The 21,712-nt window shown below is 43.4% G+C and overlaps 1 protein-coding gene across 1 annotated transcript in view; it reads right to left on the reverse strand.

The window, feature by feature from the left end:
* Nucleotides 1-21,712, reverse strand: part of VPS13B (vacuolar protein sorting 13 homolog B) — an 843,188-nt gene that overhangs the window by 115,869 nt on the left and 705,607 nt on the right. The gene's annotated exons all lie outside the window — the stretch shown is intronic.

Raw genomic sequence — 21,712 nt, forward strand, 5'->3', positions numbered from 1 at the left:
AATTTAACAAAAGGGGGGAAAAAACACAAAGAAAAGAAGAATCCTAGAACAAAAATTAGCTAATCAAGAAGCATAGCAAATTGTATAAAATGCTACATTATGGTTACATACTGTAGCGCTAGTGTGTAGGCTATTGGAAACCAGAGATCAGCCTTTCATTGATTAATTCAATTTAGGTTAAATGTGTGTCAGGCAGACAAAAACTTAATTCCACTTCAATGTTTCACTTCTGCAAAATATATCATTACATAAAAAAACACCAAGAATGGCTGCATTTATTGGAAGGGCTGATTATGGTGACAGATATTTTACTATATAAAACCGCATACTGTCTTATATTTGGTAACTGTGTCTATTTATGATGATTTTTTTGGTAAATGTACCTATCCAGTATATATGTTGCTCTCATTAAGGATACTGCCATTCTGTTACAAATGTTTATTGTATTATTACACTGAAGCATCTTTGAAGGTCGTACATTGTCCGTAATGTGCTTTACATAGAAAAGGACAATTTGCAAGATGTACAAACTACCCTTTATTAAAAAATATTTTAATATTTAATATTTAGGAGCTTCTGTGGATCAGCCGCATCAAGAGACTGAATGGATGAGAGTTGAGCAGATTGCAATAGAAGGATTGAGTAGAGTAAAGACCAATCCAAGGTCGACTCTGGTTGTAGAAGAAAGTTGGTATATAAAGGCCAAAGGGTTGCCTGGCAAAGAGGAGGTCAAGAACAGACTTGGGCAGTGTGATGAATGGACTAAAATATGTATATAACAGCAATGAAGACCTGACTGTATTCATGTAGCTTGCAAAGAAATTCAACTAATTGTATCTGTTGAGAATCAACAGGCCATGTTCCTGTCTAGCACATACCACCCAACTCCAACCAGTGGAAGGACTCCATTCTGGCTTTCCATATTATTGTCTTTAAATATGGTACTTATTCTACATGGAGGTATGACTGTCTGCCTTTAAGACACAAAGGACTTTTATTTTTGCAAAGCGTGGGTTTCATGTCCTGATTATCATTCACATATCCTGTAATTTTCTTGAATTTAAAAAATCTGGGGAACCCAGATGCTTTTATCCAATTTGTTTGTATTTAAGATTAATAATATAGTTCTATTATTAACTGCAGCACTTTAACCCCATAGTGACCAGATCGTTTTTCAATTTTCTTACTGTTAAGGACCAGGGCTGGTTTTACATTTCTGCGGTGTTTGTGTTTAGCTATAATTTTCCTCTTTACTGTACCCACACACATTATATACCGTTTTTCTCGCCATTACATGATCTAAAGATACCATAATTTTAAAAATTATAAAATATGATGACATTTTTTTTTTTTAAAACACACTTTTTCTAACTCTGACCCCAACATTTGTTACGCATTGTAAAGAACAGCCTGGCACCCCGACTGGGTACCTCCATCAATCGCTGCTTCCTAGTAATCATTGAGTAACATAAGCACCGCAATGGACACCATAACCACCGTAAACCCCACAAACCGCCGTAGCTTGGTTGGGGTCTCGCTGTCCTCCACACACCCTGGACCCAAGACCAGGATCCAGCTTCCAGTGGGTAGACCTCTCCTAGTCCAGAGAGTGAAGCAGGCTGCTCTTACAAGAGCAATTGTTGTGATCTAAGGGAGTATAGTGATTATAGCAATCCCCCAAACATGAGCCTAGACTTCATGAAGGGTAAAACTAATCTGTTTAATGGCAGCCACAACTGGCCTTATTATTATTATGTTATTATTTATATAGCGCCAACAAATTCCACAGCGCTTTACAGTGGGTGGACAAACAGACATGTAGTTGTAACCAGACAAGTTGGACACACAGGATCAGAGGGGTTGAGGGCCCTGCTCAATGAGCAGGGGCGGACTGACCGGTCGGGCACTTCGGACATGGTCCGGCCGCCCCTTTAAATGCTGCAGCCGCCTGAGCGCTCTCTTAAGAGCGCTCAGGCGGCTGCAGCTTCTCACCTCCCCTCCCCTGTAGTGTGGCCGAGCTGCACTCCGGTCCGCGGTGCCGGCCGGAGTGATAGGAAGGTCCTATCACTCCGGCCGGGCACCGCGGACCGGAGAGCAGCTCGGCCACGCTACAGGTGGGGGTGGGGGGGTGGGAGGCAAAAAGAGAAGGGGAGGGGGGGGCAAAAAGAGAAGGGGAGGGGGGGGGCAAAAAGAGAAGGGGAGGGGGGCAAAAAGAGAAGGGGAGGGGAGGGGGGCAAAAAGAGAAGGGGAGGGGGGGCAAAAAGAGAAAGGGAGGGGAGGGGGGCAAAAAGAGAAAGGGAGGGGAGGGGGGGCAAAAAGAGAAAGGGAGGGGAGGGGGGCAAAAAGAGAAAGGGAGGGGAGGGGGGCAAAAAGAGAAAAGGAGGGGAGGGGGGGGAAAAAGAGAAAGGGAGGGGAGGGGGGCAAAAAGAGAAAGGGAGGGGGGCAACAAGAGAAAGGGAGGGGAGGGGGGCAAAAAGAGAAAAGGAGGGGAGGGGGGCAAAAAGAGAAAAGGAGGGGAGGGGGGCAAAAAGAGAAAAGGAGGGGAGGGGAGGGGGGGCAAAAAGAGAAAGGGGGGGCAAAAAGAGAAAGGGAGGAGAGGGGGGGGCAAAAAGGGGGAGGGAGTAAAAAGAAAGGGGGCGTAAAAAGAGAGGGGGGTAAGAAGAGGGAGGGGGTAAGAAGAGAGAGGGGGGTAAGAAGAGGGGGGTAAGAAGAGAGAGGGAGGGGGGTAAAAAGAAAGGGAGGGGGTAAAAAGAGAGGGAGGGGGGTAAGAAGAGAGGAGGGGGGAGTAAGAAGAGAGGGGGAGTAAGAATGGAGTAAGAAGAGGGGGAGGGGGGAGTAAGAAGGGGGTAAGAAGAGGGGGAGGGGGTAAGAAGAGGGGGAGGATCAGTTGCAAGTTTGAAGGGCCATGGAAATATGCCAGAGGAGAGATAGATTGAGAATTTTAGTGAGAGGTGGAGAAAGAGAAGAAGACAGAGTAAGAAGACAGGTCCCCATGCTAGAGGCCCTCCCCTCTGGACCTGAGAGCAGACTACAGTAAAAACATATACACAATTACATTGGCTCTCAGGTCCAGGACACTCCCATACAAAAAAAGGTCAATCCCTCCCCTATGCCTGGGAGATAATTAAGTCAGCACTGTATTAAACTCAATTATCTCCAGACACAAAAAAACACACTTTTTTACAAAAAACACCAAAATCCCCACTAAAGTTACATTCCCTGATAGCCATGATCTGGGTGACCAACATATCCAAAAATCACTCAGATCAGTTCAGGGGTTCAGGAATTTCCTTTAAGTCATAATTTGACAGACCGCCCGCATGGTCCCATGCCGAAAATACTTCCATAGAATCGCGACTAAGTGCCGCTGGCGACTGAATGGGTACCGCAAAGTCTTCATGCTTTGGTCCATGAGAACGTCCGGCAGGGAGCTAGCGTTCGGTTCTATGCGCATGAATGGAAATTGCCGAACCAGGGGGAATAAAATATGGGTCTTTACAGTCGCTGACCTGGCCCATAGTCGGTGGGCAGTAGGCCAGCTTCCACACTCCTCCAGGAGTCCGTGGCAAACGTCTGTGGAAAGCGGCGTTTGTCAAACGCATCTACAACCTCCAAAAAACACCTAAATAGTTTCTAAGTTATGTCATTTTTCTTTTGCAAGTTATAGGGATATAAGTACAAGTAGGACATTGTGGTTTCAAAATATATATTTTTTAAATGTATCAATATATCTCTGAGTCACACCTCACATGTAAATATTTTTTTAAAGTAGACAACCCAGGGTATTCAATATGGGGTATATCCAATCTTTTTTAGTAGCCACTTAGTCCCACACTGACCAAAGTAAGCATTTATATTTGTTTGTGTGTTACAAATGCAAAAAACAATTATGAACGCTAACTTTGGCCAGTGTTTGTGACTACGTGGCTACTAAAAAAGACTGAACATACCTCATTTGCAATACCGTGGGTTGTCTTCTTTTGCAAATGGTATGCCATTATGGGGGTAATTCTCATTGATGGGCTACCATACGCTCTCAAAGGCAACGTAACCAATCTGGCAAATTTCAATGTGAAAAAAATGAAAATCAAGCCTTATATTTGACCCTGACACGTTCAAAAACACTATAAAACCTGTACATGGGGGGTACTGTTATATTCGGGAGACTTTGCTGAACACAAATATTAGTGTTTAAAAAACTTAAAACATATCACAACAATATCAGCAGTAAAAGTGTTGTTTGTGTGTGAAAAATGCAAACAACTTCACTTTCACGGACAATATCATCACTGTGATATGTTTTACTGTTTTGAAAAACTCATATTTGTGTTCAGTAAAGTCTCCTGAGTATAACAATACCCCCCATGTACAGGTTTTATGGTGTTCTGAAAAAGTACAGGGTCAATATAGGGCTTGCCAGATTGGTTTGCTGGGTCTATGTTATCTTTTGAGACCATGGTAGCCCAGGAATGTGAATTAACCATTTGAAAATGTAGACAACCCAGGTTATTCTAAATGGGGTATGTCCAGTCTTTTGTAGTAGTCACTTAGTCACAAATGCTGGCGAAAGCTAGCGTTTAAATTATTATTATTTTTTTTAACAAAAACTTCACTTTTTCTGGTAATATCATTGCCGTGATAAGTTTTACTTTTTAAAAAACTCCCGAGTATAACAATACCTCCCACCATGTTTTGGAAAATTATGGGATTAAATATAGGGTTTGCTAATTAAATTATCTGGACTGTCTGCCCAGGGTTGTCAGGCAGGTCCCTTTAAATTATAATTAATAGTTAATATTTTTATATATATATATATTTTTTTTTTTTAAATTTATATATATACACACACACTTTTATTTCCTTTCTATATATGTAGAATATTTTATAAAATTGCACATATATGATTACATTATAAGTGTATTTTGAGATCTATGTATTTATCTCAAAGTACACTTATAATGAAATCATATGTATGCATTATATACATATAATGTATTATAAAATGCTTTAATTATTTTATAATATATTATACATATGTAATATATGCATATTATATTTATTTTATTTTTTTTCTTCTTTATTTTCTCTTTTGCTGGCATCTCCATAGACTCCTATTGAGGCGATGTGATCATGGTGATCACATAACCCTGGAGGACTGTGGTGGCCGGAGCTGCTGCTAGGGGAACGGCTGGGGTCTGGGGCAGTCCCACCCGACCGTGATTGCCGGTAGAGGTAAGTACATGGATCATTTTTGCCATGGACGTACCTAGTACGGTCCTTAACAACCGTTTTTTTTTCCGAATAAATCAAATAGATGTTTCGACCTGTTCAGGTCTTTATCAAGATGTTTATCAAGATTTTGGAAGTTGGAAGACCCCATTTGCATCTATTGTCTTTTCTTTTTCATTTCACACACACACACACACAGAAATGAAAAAGAAAAAATAGAGAATACTTTTTTTTAAACAAAAGACAGTGGCATGTTGTAAACTGTAGCTTTTAAAATATTGGCAATGACTAAATTAAGTTGCTTTTTAAAACTTCCAAATAAAAACGGAAAGAATGCATTTATTTTTTTAAAACCACAAATAAAATGGTCTTTTGTGAACAAAGAAAAAAAAAAGTGTATGTATTGGGCTAACCTCTGTTCCTTACTGGGACATTAAACAGGATTACGATATGTGGTTTGTTTTTTTTCTCTCTCCATATGTTTTTCTTTGCATACACTGCACATAATTCTAAAGGTAGGTCATATTACAAACAATAAAAACAAAGCAATAAGAATAATAGAGTAGGAAGATCTTGTTCAACGCAGAGGTCAGAATGAGAAGTAGCAAGGCCACAAACTGGGTTCTGGAATAACACGCGTAACAATGAACTGACTGATAATTGCTGCATCTAAAATGTTCCAGATCCTACCACCTGTTCAAAGATCAGGGATGAATCTCATCAAAATCTACAGTGGGAAAGATAGTTTGAGAAACACACACGCTCACAGCTGGGTTATTGTGCAATGAGTTGTCCATTTCCTCTGGAGGTCTCTAATTTGTTACCATTTTGCTGGTAACCTTCATTAGATTGTCTCACACACAGGGTGGGCCTCTCCTTGGAGAGAACATGATTCTTGTTCCAGAAATAACTACCGTACAGTAAGATGCACTGAGGAGGCAGGAAGTGTGTGTTTTATCTTCTCTAACAGGGCCACCTAGAAAACGTGAAGGCTGAACACAATGTCATGTTGTATAAGGAGCTGGACGCCAGTTCACACTGGGATATTAAGAATCCAGGCTTCCTGAGGATGAACAAACTGCTTGCTTATCACACTCATGTTCTTCTCTTTTCTTTTCTGTTCTGAAGCCAGCTCTATAAAAACATAAACCTTCCACGGATTCAACCAAAGAAAAACAAAATGTCCACATGTCTCGAAACAAGGAAAATCTTGGCAAACGTCACTGTAACTCGGTACAAGCATTTTTCATCTAACACTGATCTTTATCATTTCTGCTGAAGGTAATTCAGAGCTGACAAAAGTCTCTTGTCAAAAGCTATTGCAATAATTATACCAAATATGAAACAAAACAAAAAAAATATATACGTAAAACATATTTCTGGAATTAAAAAAAAATTCAAAAAAAATCGAAGTTTCCTGTATCATTTACCAGTTGTGATCTAAGATGACCTTTCCTTTGCATTGTTAACATGGTTTCCTAATTATTGCAGCTTATTACGCAGTTAAGGGTGGGAGTAGGCACCCCAGATGTTTCTGAGCTACGTTTTCATCAGCCAGGCCCAAGGCTGGCTGAGTGTAATGGGAAATATGGTTCAGTAACATGCAGGATGTCAAAGTCAGCCATCACATTGTAACACGTGCACCTGCCAAGCAAACTTCTCGAAAAAGCACAGTGTAAAGCAACCCACTGCACTGACCCACAAATGCCTTCGGGGGCCTTCTATATTTTTGTTTGACTTCCTACTGAGAAGGCAAGATGATATCTAGAACATTATGGAAAAAAGACCCAGGTTTGGCTGGGCTGCAATCTGTAAGATCAATCCATTAAACTTCTGATGAGGATCCAAAAAAAGGTCGCGGATAGTATGCAGCTTTTTTACTGTACCCTTGCTGTTTAACAGAACAAAGCTTCACAAACAGAACTTAATTATCTCCACACAAATCGCTTACATCTAGACTCATGATCATTCAGAACGGACAAGATGCTGACAGCATTTGGTTTTAATGGGATTAATCTAGAAGATTTTAGGTGTATTCACTTAGCACATTGCCGGATGTTGTCATTGCTTATTGCTTTTGTCAGTGTATCAGAGCAGCCCAGGCCTGTAAAAACGTGCACTGACGTACAGGAACCTATACGTAGAATTACTATAAAACGAAGGGTGCCAAAAAGGTAGACCACCTAGATATTGAAGATCGAGGACTCCAGTTTTGTTTTTACAACCTTGAAGGGTGACGGTCATATTCTGGAAAAAAAAATTTAAATGTATTTAATTATGCCATATATCTAACAAATTTGTTTTTGATGAAATTCACACATCATGTAACTGAGCAGCTCCATCTTGGATCCCTGCCAATCATAGTGATATAAACACATGTAATATGAGAACGATATGCACAACGAGATGGGGGAGAGTTAAATAGCCTCATGTAGGTAAGCTCTGCCCTTTTCTATCATTGCAAACAGTATGTGGAGCTGGAGAAGTGGGAAACTAATGCAGTGTGTGCTCTGGCTGTGCCAGGACCCAACTGGATTTGAAGTATTTAATATTTATTTAAATAAAAATGAAGTATCACAAAAAAGGTGATCTTTATGTTTTAATACCATGGTATAATTCACACGTCAGTTCCATTTGGAATTTCTAGTTCTGCAGTACCTGGGGGAAAGACTATTTTTGGGAACCACTGCTATAAGTTGTAAAGTGCTACGGAATTTGTTGGCGCTATATAAATTATAAAATGATAAAAATAATAATAAAGAGCAGAAGCGGGAAGCAACATTTTACCAGGCCAGCACAAACAACTAGAGTAACAAACGACAAATTATGTTAAATGAACACTCCGAACACCATAATCACTACCTATTTCTATAGTGTTAGGGTGGCAATAGTGCCCTGGTGTCCATCCATTTCCAGGAATGAAACCATTTTTGAACAGTCTGACTAATACCCTGAGGTCTGCCAGGCGCTGTGCACTACCTCCACCAAGAGGAACCTTGTCAGTTTTTTTTATTTTTTTTCATTTAGAGTTTTTTATTTTTATACAAACAAAAAAAAAAAGGTGAGAGGGATACAGAATAAAAAGAAGGGGAAAGGGGAAAATGTCGACATGACCAGTACAGCATTTCATTTTGTGATGTAATTCCAGTAAAATACAAGTTTAGCAGGCTAAGATTGCCACAAGGCATATGTATGTATATGTGTTTGTAGTATCAGTTAGTTAATAACACGTAGCTAAGATACTGTCATCACTGTACTGACCAGGTGCAGGAATGTAAGAACTGGAATTACGCGTCCCTCTCCTTTGTATCAGATGAGCCACGTGGTTAGACCGGATGGATGAGTTTAGACTCTATTTATTAAATAGGTTAAGGGTATGTGTGGGTGTAGTTAATTGTGGGAGGAGCTACAGTGCTATATAAGGAATGTACTCTATGTATTCAGTACTCAGACTTTGCTGTATTTTGGTGACGCTAGTCCCTCTGAGTCCCGATCGGTGATCCAATAAAGAATCTCTTCCTTCCTGAAGAAACCTGTGTCCATCTCTCTGTGCTTGGCTTCCGTCAGTTTCTCCGGTATCATTTGGTGCATTGGCCGGGAAGCTCATCGTTCAACGGTAGCTGAGAGGCAGAGGCGTGAGACGGTCTATCTTTGCCCACGTTCTCTACGGCTGCACCCCTGAACTTCTGCGTGGACCTCCCTTCGTCTCGGCGCCACTGGTCTGTTGTCCAGGAGATCATCGGCCTCTACGTGAGAAGTGCTGGGGTGTCCCCGTCGATGAGTGTGAACTCAGGTTCAGGAACGAGGAGGTAAGATAACTGCTGTTTTAGACGGCAGGACCCACTAGGGGTATACCGATTGTGCGGTAGGCCCAAAGGGGTTTTGAATCTGTGTATCTGCCCCCTCTGTCGGAGGGAAGGAGCGAAGGCGCACCGCTCGATCGAACGCTCTTTAGTCAGACCGTTTGATTTGGTTAGTCAGGCGGGGTCCTGGTGTAAATAGCCCTAGCCGGACACCGGTGTCTTGTCTAGACTAGCGTTCTAGGGTGTATATTACGTTCGCTAGGTCGGAGGGACCGGGAGACTAAGCGGCGCCTGTGTAAATTCGGTTCGCTAGTTCTCATCCTATCTGGGCTAAGTGGGAAGGCGTGTAAATTTGGAACCCACTAGACTTTTGATAGTACGACTAAGAGGCGCCTGTGTAAATTCGGATCTCTAGCTCGTTGTATAGTGCGACTAAGAGGCGCCTGTGTAAATTCGGTTCTCTAGCTCGCTATGTATATGTGGTGATTGGGCAGTGTGGCTAACCAAAACGGGTGTATATAGTTTTAGGTAGTCCATTCAAGGTACTGGCCAATAGTTTAGTTGGGAATTGTAAATGTGTTAACGATTGTTTTAGTAAAGTGTATATCTTGTTAGATAGCGCGAGCTCAGCCGTCTAGCGAGAGTGTTAATAGTGTGTTGCTGTATTATAGTGCACGGTACCATAACCCTGTATATTTACTGACATTATATAATAAGTACTAATCATTGTCGTCCATTGCATGTTTAACACCATAACCACTAATAATTGTATTGTGACCTTAACTTGTGCTTTGACCTATGCTAACCGTACTGTAACCGCTATTTGTAAAAGACGATGTTACTGGGGTGTGTTATAGACGGGTAATTCGTATATAGAGAATTATAGCGTGGGTGACTGTATAGTTACGCCAAAGGGCATAATATTGATTATATAGTGACTGGTGTAGCAGCTGTGTGTGTACGGGAATTCCCTGAGTGTTTATTGTTATTGTGTACGTTTCACTTGGTAACCGTACCACGTGGTGCTGTTGCCAGAGGAAACGGGTGTGACTGTTGAATAGTACGCGTGTATAGTATTCGTTGTCGACGACGTTCCATTGTTAAGTATGGGTGCGTCGCAGTCAACGATTCCGGATCCCTTAGGATGTATGGTTAAGAATTTTAAAAAGGGATTCAAAGTTTGTGATTTTGGGGTAAAGATGTCTCCTGTACGTTTGGTCACTTTGTGTACTAGGGAGTGGCCTACTTTGGTTGCGGCATGGCCGCCACGTGGCAGTTTGGATCCAACTCTGGTACAGCGCTTACACGTGGCTGTATCGGGTAGGCCTGAACTTTACGGCCAGTTTCCTTATATTGACTGTTGGAGACAGGCCGTAAATGACTCGCCAAAATGGCTCCAGACATGCCACGAGGAGCAGTGTCGCCTCATGGTAGCTAGGACTTGCTCGTCCACTAGGACTGGTGTTAGGCCCATTTTGGACACGCCCCCTGAGTCCGAGATCCCTTTGCCGCCCCCTTACTTTCCGGTAAGAGGAAGTGACGCAAATACAGGAAGTCCTGTAACCCTTCCCTCATTACCCTCATCCACTTCCGCTTCCTCCTCCAGTGCAGGATCCACCCCCCCTCGTACTAAATCCCCCCTTCCGGAACCAGATAGACCAACCTCCATTAGAAACGAATATCCTGATTTGGCGCCACTTCAGACTTCCGGTCAAGCTTCATCTAGCTCGGCCCGAAGTGTTCTATTTACGACCTTTTCCCAAAACCGACCTCCCACATCCCCATACCCTATCTCTCCCCGACCGGAACCCATGACTGACGCCTCTCTACGTAGCCCCATCCAAACCCGACAGTTGACTGGTGCCCAACAATTAAAGCACTATCAGATGCCTCTTCGTCTGAATCCCGGGTCAGCTTATATCGATGCCGCAGGTCAAATGGCACACGCTGACCCAGTCTTCGTATATGTCCCATTTACCACAACCGATCTTTTAAACTGGAAGACCCATAATTCCTCGTATACTGAGAAACCACAAGCTATGACTGATCTGTTCACCTCAATAGTACAGACGCATAATCCGACATGGGCTGATTGCCAGCAGTTACTAATGACTTTATTTAACAATGAGGAAAGGACAAGAATAAATCAAGCAGCCATTAAAGCATTAGAGGATAGAGCCCGTGCTTTGAACCAAGCCAATCCAGCAGCATGGGCCGCGACACACTATCCCAACACCGATCCCGATTGGAACGTAAATGGTGCTGATATGGTTCAACTCAGAGCCTATAGAGACGCTATAATTGCTGGCATGAAAGCCGGAGGAAAGAAAGCCATTAACATGTCGAAGACAGTTGAGGTGATCCAGAAAAGCGATGAAGCGCCCAGTGTCTTTTATGACCGATTATTGGAGGCATACCGCTTGTATACCCCCTTTAATCCGGAAGACGCAGACAATTCCCGAATGGTTAACTCCGCCTTTGTCAGCCAAGCATACGGAGATATTAAGCGCAAGCTACAAAAGTTAGAAGGGTTTGCAGGTATGTCCATCACCCAACTAATGGAGGTAGCAAATAAGGTCTATATGAACAGGGATACAGAAAGTAAGAAAGAGGAAGAGCGCAAGATGCGTAAAAAGGCTGATATGCTAGCGGTAGCGATCGCAGGCGTAGATAAACGGGGCCCAGATAGAGGCAATAATAGATGGAGTAGGGAGCCTTTGAGTAGGGATCAATGCGCGTATTGCAAGGAAGAAGGGCATTGGAGGAACGAATGTCCGCAAAGAGAGCAGTACGAGAGAGACCAACCCAGGGCAGGCTACGGAAACTTTAGAGGTAGAGCGAGAGGTAGAGGAGGCCCCGGAGGGAGTAATGGGTATAGAGGGAGTAATGGGAACAGAGGAAGTGTTAGGGAAGATAGGTATATTCCAGCAGCGCAAAGGTCCCGCGATAGAGAAGGTAGGGACTTCGTAGGATTGGCTGACACGGTCATGGAGGACTATTGATACCGACCGGGCTCCATCCCCCTTGGTCGAGCGGAGCCTATGGTCGATGTATCAATAGGGGGAAAGAGGAGTGCGTTCATGATCGACACTGGTGCTGAACATTCAGTGGTGACTAATCTAGTTGCTCCTCCATCTGGAAGGACTATTACTGTGATAGGAGCAACTGGAAGAAGTGCTGAAAGACCGGTTCTTAAAAGTCGACTCTGTACATTGGGAGGCCACGTAGTAAAACACCAATTCCTTTATATGCCTGAATGTCCAGTCCAATTGCTGGGACGTGATATGCTATCAAAATTACAAGCGCAGATTACGTTCCTACCAAATGGAACAACATCCTTAAAGTTTAATGGACCTTCAGGTATTATGACTTTATCCGTACCAAAGGAAGAAGAGTGGCGACTTTATACAGTGTTGACTAGCCAAAACCCTAGGAGTGATGAGACATTGTTTAACATACCAGGAGTTTGGGCAGAGAACAACCCACCAGGACTGGCCCGCAATATTCCACCAATAAAAATTGAACTGAAACATGGGGTTTATCCAGTGAGCCTAAGACAATATCACATTCCGCAGAAGGCTAAGAAGAACATCCAATCCTATCTGGATAAGTTCATACGGTATGGTATCCTAAAATTCTGTACTTCCCCCTGGAACACCCCATTGCTGCCTGTTCAAAAGCCCGGTACAGATGAGTATCGACCTGTACAGGACTTAAGAGCAGTCAATGATGCGGTTGTTAGCATACATCCAGTTGTACCCAATCCATATAACCTGCTTGCTTTAATTCCGGGCGGGGCTACTTACTTCACAGTCTTAGATCTCAAAGATGCCTTCTTTTGCCTCCGAATTGCCGCAGAAAGCCAATGTATTTTCGCTTTCCAATGGGAGAACGCTGTAACGGGCTCAAAACGCCAAATGACTTGGACAAGACTGCCCCAAGGGTTTAAAAATTCACCTACCCTATTTGGTTCAGCTCTAAGTCAAGATCTACTGGATTTCGAGTCTATCCCAGGAGAGTGTGTATTGTTACAATATGTAGATGACTTGTTGATAGCAGCAGTTACAAAAGAAATCTGTCAGCAAGCAACGCACGATCTACTACACATTCTCTGGAAGGCAGGATACAAGGTGTCTAGAAAGAAGGCTCAGTTGTGTTTGCCAACTGTCAAGTATCTAGGATTCCATATCTCTGAAGGTCAAAGAATTATGGGGCCAGAGAGAAAAGAAGCTGTCTGCCAAATACCAATACCCAAGAATAGAAGACAAGTGCGAGAATTCTTGGGGGCAGCAGGCTTCTGTAGGATATGGATTCCCAGCTATGCGATACTAGCAAAACCTCTGTACGCAGCTATCAAAGGTACAGAGCACGACCCCTTCTTATGGACCCAAGAACAGCAAACGGCATTTGAAGATGTGAAGAAGGCTTTGATGAGTGCCCCAGCATTAGGTCTACCTGATCACACACGACCATTCTACTTATATGTACACGAGCAAAGAAGAATGGCTGTGGGAGTATTGACACAGTACTTGGGATCATGGCAAAGACCTGTTGCCTACATGTCTAAGCAACTGGATGCAGTGGCCAGCGGACTTCCACCTTGTCTAAGAGCCGTAGCTGCAGCCGCCCTGCTAGTAGCTGAAGCCGATAAACTCACTCTGGGTCAAGAACTTTATGTACGAGTCCCACATGCAGTACAGACGTTGTTGGATTACAAAGGAAATCATTGGTTTAGTAACAGCCGTATGACCAAGTATCAAGCAATGTTGTGTGAAAACCCAAGAGTGCATTTAGAGACTGTAAACACCTTAAATCCAGCTACCCTTTTGCCGCAACCTACTGAAAGTCAACATGATTGTTTGGAAGTAATGGATGAAGTATTTTCAAGTAGACCAGATCTTCGTGATTTTCCCATCCAGAACCCCGATGTTCAATATTACACCGACGGCAGTAGTTATGTGAAAGAAGGGATCCGCTATGCAGGATATGCAGTGACAACAATAGACAAGGTGATAGAAGCTCGGCCACTGGCGAAAGGAACATCAGCACAAAAGGCAGAATTAATAGCACTAACACGAGCGTTACAATTGGCTGAAGGTTTAAGAGTAAATATCTATACGGACTCTAAGTATGCGTTTTTAACCACTCATGCCCACGGAGCTTTGTATAAAGAAAGAGGACTACTGAATTCAGAAGGCAAAGAAATCAAGTACGCAGCTGAAATCCTACAACTATTGGAAGCAGTGTGGGAGCCGAAAGAAGTCGGTATCATACATTGTCGAGCGCATCTGAGAGGAGATGGTGATGTAACCAAGGGAAATCGGATGGCAGATAGTGCAGCTAAGCGTGCTGCTGAATCAGGAAGACAGGAGTATGTGGGGCATATAGCTGCTCTTATACCAACTCCACTGTCCCAATGGACTCCAGTTTATACAGCTCAAGAAGAGGAGTGGTTAAAGACTGAACCGGGAAAGTATTTGGAGAACAAGTGGTATCAGCTAGAAGATGGAAGAATAGTCATACCAGCATCACTAGCGGTAGAAATTGTCCAAAATTATCACAACGGGACACATTCTGGGAGAGACAGTACTGAAGAATCTCTCAGGAAACATTTCTACATACCAAGATTGTCCAACTTGACTCAGGCCATTGTACGCAGATGTGTAACGTGTGCTAAGAATAATGCAAGACAAGGACCAGTAAAGCCACCAGGAGTCCAGTTTATGGGGGGACTCCCCATGTCCGATCTACAAATAGACTTTACAGTAATGCCTAAATCGGGTGGACATCGTTACCTGTTGGTAATTGTGTGCACCTATTCAGGCTGGGTAGAAGCATGTCCTACTCGTACAGAGAAAGCAGGAGAAGTTGTAAGATTCCTGCTACGAGAAATAATACCCCGATATGGACTACCCTGTTCTATAGGATCGGACAATGGTCCAGCTTTTGTTCATCAGTGCCTACAACAACTGACTCATATGCTTGGTATAAAGTGGAGGCTTCATACTGCATATAGACCCCAGAGTTCTGGTAAGGTAGAGAGAATGAATAGAACTATAAAGAACCAGTTGGCTAAAATGTGTCAGGAAACCCAACTTAAGTGGAACGTTCTCTTACCCATAGCTTTATTGCGAATCCGCAGTACCCCTACCAGAAGGATGGGCCTCTCTCCTTTTGAAATCATGTATGGGCGACCACCTCCCGTACTTGGTAACTTAAGGGGGGACTTGAGTCAGTTGGGAGAAGGAATTACCCGGCAGCAGGTTGTAGAGTTGGGTAAGACTATGGAGGAGGTACAGAAATGGGTACAAGATAGATTACCTGTGAATATTTATCCCCCTGTTCATAGTTATCATCCAGGAGACCAAGTGTGGATTAAAGAGTGGAATAATGTACCGTTAGGGCCCAAGTGGAGAGGTCCTTATGTTGTTCTTTTGTCTACCCCTACAGCGATAAAAGTAGCCGAAGTAACTCCGTGGATACATCACTCCAGGGTTAAACCAGCAGCAGTCGATTCTTGGCAAATTACAGCAGATCCAGAGAATCCCTGCAAGATCCGGTTGAAACGCACTACTCAGTCGGAGTAACGAGGAATTATTGTGGATTACAAATTTTATTGTTACAGGTGTGAGTGAGAAGGCCATAATAAAGCCTGTCCGCTTACCAACACATAGTGTATAAGCCAGGAAAGTCTCGAAGGGACACCTGTGAAGACGAGCAGAACTCCATTCCCTGCAGCCCTCACATCCTGGAAGCTGAGGTTCCATCGCACGGACGAAGACTGAGGATGACGGCGAAAGATGTGCTTTTGATTGTGTTTATTTATATGTGTTTTTATATTCAGGAAGGTAGAGGTACCGACACTCCTAGCTGTGAGGTATGCATTAAGACTACGAGAACAGGTAACCATATTTCCCAAACCCTAATTTGGCATTCACAATACGAATGTAAAGGAGAGGTATCAAGATGTAGATACCTAAATATAGACTATAGTGTGTGCCATTTAGGAGTAGGAGAACCTAAGTGCTTCAGTCCAGAGTATCAACCTCGTACAATTTGGTTGACTCTCAGGAATGGAGATCCTCAGGGGACCCTAATTAATAAGACGGTGTTAGAATCCGTACATTCTTCGGGTGTTCTGCTATTTGATGCATGTAAGGCGATATCAAGTGGTAGAAAACCGTGGAATGTATGTGGGGATCTTAGATGGGAGAGGACGTATGGGTCTAATGATAAATATATTTGTCCCAGTAGTAAAAATAAATATGTGAGTCCTAGATGCCCAAATAAAGACTATAACTTTTGTCCATATTGGTCTTGTGTGGGGTGGGCGACTTGGGGACAGACAGTAGATAAAGACATGATAGTGACTAAGTTGCCGACTAGCCCTTATTGTAAGTCTATGGAATGCAACCCAGTCCATATACTTATTAATAACCCCGACAAGTTCCTAGATAAGTATGGAAATTTATTTGGGTTTCAGATATACGGGACGGGTTTAGATCCTGGGACATTATTGTTTATAGGAATAGAGACTGATACGGTATCCTCCCAGACTCATCAAGTATACCATTCCTTTTATGAAGAGATGAGTATAGATAATAAGATCCCCCATAACGCTAAAAACCTGTTCATTGACCTAGCTGAAAGTATTGCCGGTAGTCTTAATGTTACCAACTGCTATGTGTGTGGAGGTACTAACATGGGAGACCAATGGCCTTGGGAAGCAAAGGAGGTAATGTCCGGTTCTGAGGCAGTTGACCAACTAATATCTACACAAGCCGATTATCATTTGAGTGTTAGAGGTAAATCTGAGTGGAGATTAAAGACCTCCATCATAGGTTATGTTTGCATAGCAAGGAAAGGAATAATGTATAATACTTCTGTAGGAGAATTAACTTGTCTAGGGCAAAAAGCTTATGATGATGATACTAAAAATACAACTTGGTGGTCGGCTTCAAATGTCTCAGAACCATCTAACCCGTTTGCTAGATATGCCAGTTTAAAGGATGTGTGGTTTGATTTATCCATCACATCTACCTGGAGAGCCCCAGCAAATTTGTACTGGATCTGTGGTAAGAAAGCCTATTCGGAGTTGCCACAGGACTGGGAAGGGGCATGTGTGTTGGGTATGCTCAAACCATCCTTCTTCTTGTTACCGATTGAAACAGGTGAGACTTTAGGTGTTAAAGTGTATGATGTGAATCATAGGAAGAAAAGGGGACCCTTAGAGATAGGCACCTGGGAAGATAATGAATGGCCTCCCCAGCGTATCATAGATTATTATGGGCCAGCCACGTGGGCAGAAGATGGTACCTTTGGTTATAGAACCCCAATTTATATGCTCAACCGTATTATAAGATTACAGGCGGTGGTTGAGATTATTACTAATGAGACCTCACAAGCACTCAATCTTCTAGCGAAGCATAATACCAGGATGAGGACAGCAGTGTACCAAAATAGATTAGCCTTGGATTACCTTTTGGCAGTAGAGGGAGGTGTATGTGGGAAGTTTAACCTGAGCAATTGCTGTCTTCAAATAGATGACGAAGGGCAAGCAATAGCTGAGCTTACTAGCCATATGGTTAAACTAGTGCATGTGCCTACTCAGGTATGGAAAGGGTACAATCCAAGTAGTTGGTTTGGTAGCTGGTATGAGTGGTTTGGAGGGCTTAAGGCAGTGGTAGGTGGAGTCCTACTGATTTTACTGTTGTGTCTACTCCTACCGTGTCTTATACCCTTAGTAGTTAGGTCTGTGCAAAGCCTGATAGGAAGTATAGCAGAGAGGAAGGCTGCTGCACAGATAATGGCGATATATAAGTATAAGGCTCTAGATCAAGGAGAACCAATGCAGGAAGATGAGTGTTAAAAGATTCACATCATAAGATAAGTCTGGTCTGGTTCATGGTAACCTGAGGTATATGCAAACCAAGGTTAAGTGATGCCTCAAGTAATTGTGAAATATCAGAGGCATCAAAGGGGGGAATGTGATGTAATTCCAGTAAAATACAAGTTTAGCAGGCTAAGATTGCCACAAGGCATATGTATGTATATGTGTTTGTAGTATCAGTTAGTTAATAACACGTAGCTAAGATACTGTCATCACTGTACTGACCAGGTGCAGGAATGTAAGAACTGGAATTACGCGTCCCTCTCCTTTGTATCAGATGAGCCACGTGGTTAGACCGGATGGATGAGTTTAGACTCTATTTATTAAATAGGTTAAGGGTATGTGTGGGTGTAGTTAATTGTGGGAGGAGCTACAGTGCTATATAAGGAATGTACTCTATGTATTCAGTACTCAGACTTTGCTGTATTTTGGTGACGCTAGTCCCTCTGAGTCCCGATCGGTGATCCAATAAAGAATCTCTTCCTTCCTGAAGAAACCTGTGTCCATCTCTCTGTGCTTGGCTTCCGTCAGTTTCTCCGGTATCAATTTGACATCACATAATGCACGTTACAGTGTTGGAAACAAACATCGAACATTCAAATATATATTTATCCTTCCCTGTGTCTGTCCTATCTTTACCCCGTGGTCCTATTATTGAAACTCTTGCTTGGCATCTGGTCCGGGTTGTTTCAGTGATATGTGCGGCGTACTCTAGAGCTATGAGTTTGTTGGCGTCAGGGTCGGATCCAGAACCTAATCTCGGGAGGGGCACTGGTAGTGGGGTGATAGGGGCTGTAATGGGGGGATAGCGGCTGTAGTGGGAGGGTTAGGGACTGTAAATGGGGGGGGGTTAGGAAATGTAGTAGGGGGATAGGGGCTGTAGTGGGGGGAATGGATGCAATTGGGGATAGGGGCTGCAATTGGGTGAGAGAGGCTGTAGTGGGGGTAGCGACTGTAGTAAGGGAACAGGGGCTGTAGTGGGGTGATATGGGCTGAAGTTAGGATAAATGGGGCTGTAGTGTGGGGGTATGGGCTGAAGTTGGGATGAATGGGGCTGTAAGGTGGGGGATATGGGCTGCATATAGGGGGTAGGGACTGTAGTGTGGGATAGGGGCTGCAGTGAGGAGTAAGGGACTGTGGTAGAAGGGTTAGGGACTGTAGTATGGGTGTTAGGGGCTGTAGTGGGGGAATGGGACTGTAGTGGGGGGGTAAGAGCTGCATTAGGGAATTAGGGACTGTAGTGGTGCATATGTGCTACATTTGGAGGGTAGGGACTGTAGGGGCTGCCATAGGGGGAGTATGGGCTGCTGTTTGGTTAAAAGGGCTGTAGAAGAGGGCTTAGGGCTGTAGGGCACAGGGACTGCAATTGCGGGTGAGGGGCTGCAATTTGGGGCTGCAGTAAAATGGAAGGAGCTTTAATAGAGGTGTTAAGGGCTGAAGTAAAGGGCTTTAGTTGGGGGTGTTAAGGGCTGAAGAAAAGGGCTTTAGTTGGGGGTGTTAGGGGCTGTAGTAAGGACTTTAGTAGGAGAGGTTAGGGGCTGTAGTAAGGAGTAAGGTGATTTAGAAGGGGGTGGTAGGGGCTGTAGTGGGGGGTAAGGAGTAAGGGGCTTTAGAAGGGGGTGTTAGGGGCTGTAGTGGATGGTAAGGGGTGTATTAGGGCATAGGGGCTGCACATAGGGGGGCTGGAAAAAAAACAATAGTGTATTCCCCCTCCCTGAGGCTTACCTTGGATCAGGGAAGGGGGAATCCTGTTCCCTGTTGTTCCGGTGGGAGATGTGCTGCTGTGCACACAGCTCCTTCCAGCAGCCGCTGAGGTAAGGATCTGGGTGGGGCGGGGCCTAAACAGGGGGCGGAGACTGCCATGAGTGGGCGGAGACTGGTGCTCCCGATGTACAAGGGCTGTGGATAGAAGGGCAGCAGCAAAGCAGGACCATGGAAAGCCCTGTCTTCGTGCTGCACTTCAATCTCGGGGGGGGCGGGGGGGCAATTGCCCCGTTGTCCCCACCCTGGATCGTAGTGTGTTTGCCTGTATTGGCCTTCTGGGTTCAGTGACCCAACAATGGTTTCCACATTTGTACTATCTTATTTGTTTTTATATGAGTCTGAGGCGAGAACCTCATATCTATAATATTGGTAAATTTTGCTCCGTAACTCTTTTCGGGAGGGGCATAGTGGCTTTTTCCAATTCTGGGTTAGTAGGGGCCTCGCTGCTAAAACAATGAGGGAAGCTATTTGTTTTGTTTCCTTACTCCATTGGGGTGGGAATTGGAGTAAGAGCGTTTGAGATGGAGTGACAGGCGCTGAGTGGTTTATTATGTTGTTCAAAAGTCGTTGAACGTGTGACCATAGAGGTCTAATCTCTTCACATTCCCACCAGATGTGTGTCATATTGCCCTCTTTCGAGTTACATCTCCAACAAACGGAATTCTCGGTAGGGTAAATTTGATGGATCCTTTGCGGAGTGAGGTACCATCTATATATTACCTTTTTGTGGGCCTCTATGTGGGAAAAGCATGATGTGATGCCCCTAAGGGCGTTCAGTGCCTGGAGCCATTGCTCATCAGTAAGTTTGTGTAAACCTTCTTTTTCCCACTGTGTTACGTATTTGAAAGAGTGAGGAGGCGTTCTGTCTGTTATCGTTTTGTAACATATCGATATTGATTTGGATTTAAGCGGTGCAGAGTGGCATCTAGAGATGACAGCTATAGTATTGGTCGTAACTTGTGGCGTAGTCTGGGGTCTTAATGTCACCTTAGTATTCACAATGCTTTTTAATTGTAGATATTGGAAAATAAGAGAATTAGGTAGTTTGTATTGTGTCTGTAGATCTGGGAATGCCCTGATTTTATTTTGTTGGCATAGGTCTTTGATGTGTTTGATACCATATGTGGACCAAGTTTTCAATGATAACCATGGGGTCAACCTCTATAGTGCTTCGATTGGGGCATATGTGCAGAATTTCCCTTTTTCAGAAATATCGGTTAGTACCTTATCCCAAAATGTCAATGTTAAAGTAGTGGTGGGGTATAATGCCAATTTTGGCGGTCTGTATATTTTTGGAGACCACATTATCTGGAGCATGGAGTGTGGGTGTACTTTGTCATGTTCCATATCCACCCACTGGAAAGTGTGTCTGGGAACGTGAAGTCGAATAGCCGAATCAAGGATGGCCGCTTCGTAATAAGCGCGTCATTTTGCTTCACATTCCCACTATCATACTTTACTGTATTACGCTATGATATATATTTTTTACTATTTCAGATTTCACTATATTCTTATATAGAATATTCATATTCTGGATATATTCTCCAGGTTGTATCAATTATATGCTTATTTGAAGGTGTTTTCCACTTTTTTGTTTCTTGTTTTATCACTTTGGGTGTTAGTGAGGTTCACCTGGAACCCCTTCAAATTTGGCAGATTTATTATTTATGATTAGCTGGTATACTACTGTTTTCCGTCATTTTGGTACACCTAGGCCTCCTGATTGTGGTGTCAGTTGGAGTAAGGCGATAGGTAATCTCGGTTTTGTTTTGTTCCAGATGAATCTGGTTAGAGTGGATTGGAGAGTGTTAAGGATATGCGGTCGAACATATATTGGTAGCATTCGGAAGATGTATAAGATTTTAGGTAGTAGTACCATTTTGATAGTTTGGATTTGACCCAGCCAGGATAGGTGGACACGTTTCCAAGTCTGAAAATGGGAAGTGCAGATGTGGTGCAGTGGGCCATAGTTTAGGGATACAGTTTTTTGGGCATGTAGGGCTAGTTTCACTCCTAAATAGGTAAT

The sequence above is a fragment of the Pelobates fuscus genome, chromosome 4 (assembly GCF_036172605.1).
Source record: "Pelobates fuscus isolate aPelFus1 chromosome 4, aPelFus1.pri, whole genome shotgun sequence".
Taxonomy (NCBI): Eukaryota; Metazoa; Chordata; class Amphibia; order Anura; family Pelobatidae; genus Pelobates; species Pelobates fuscus.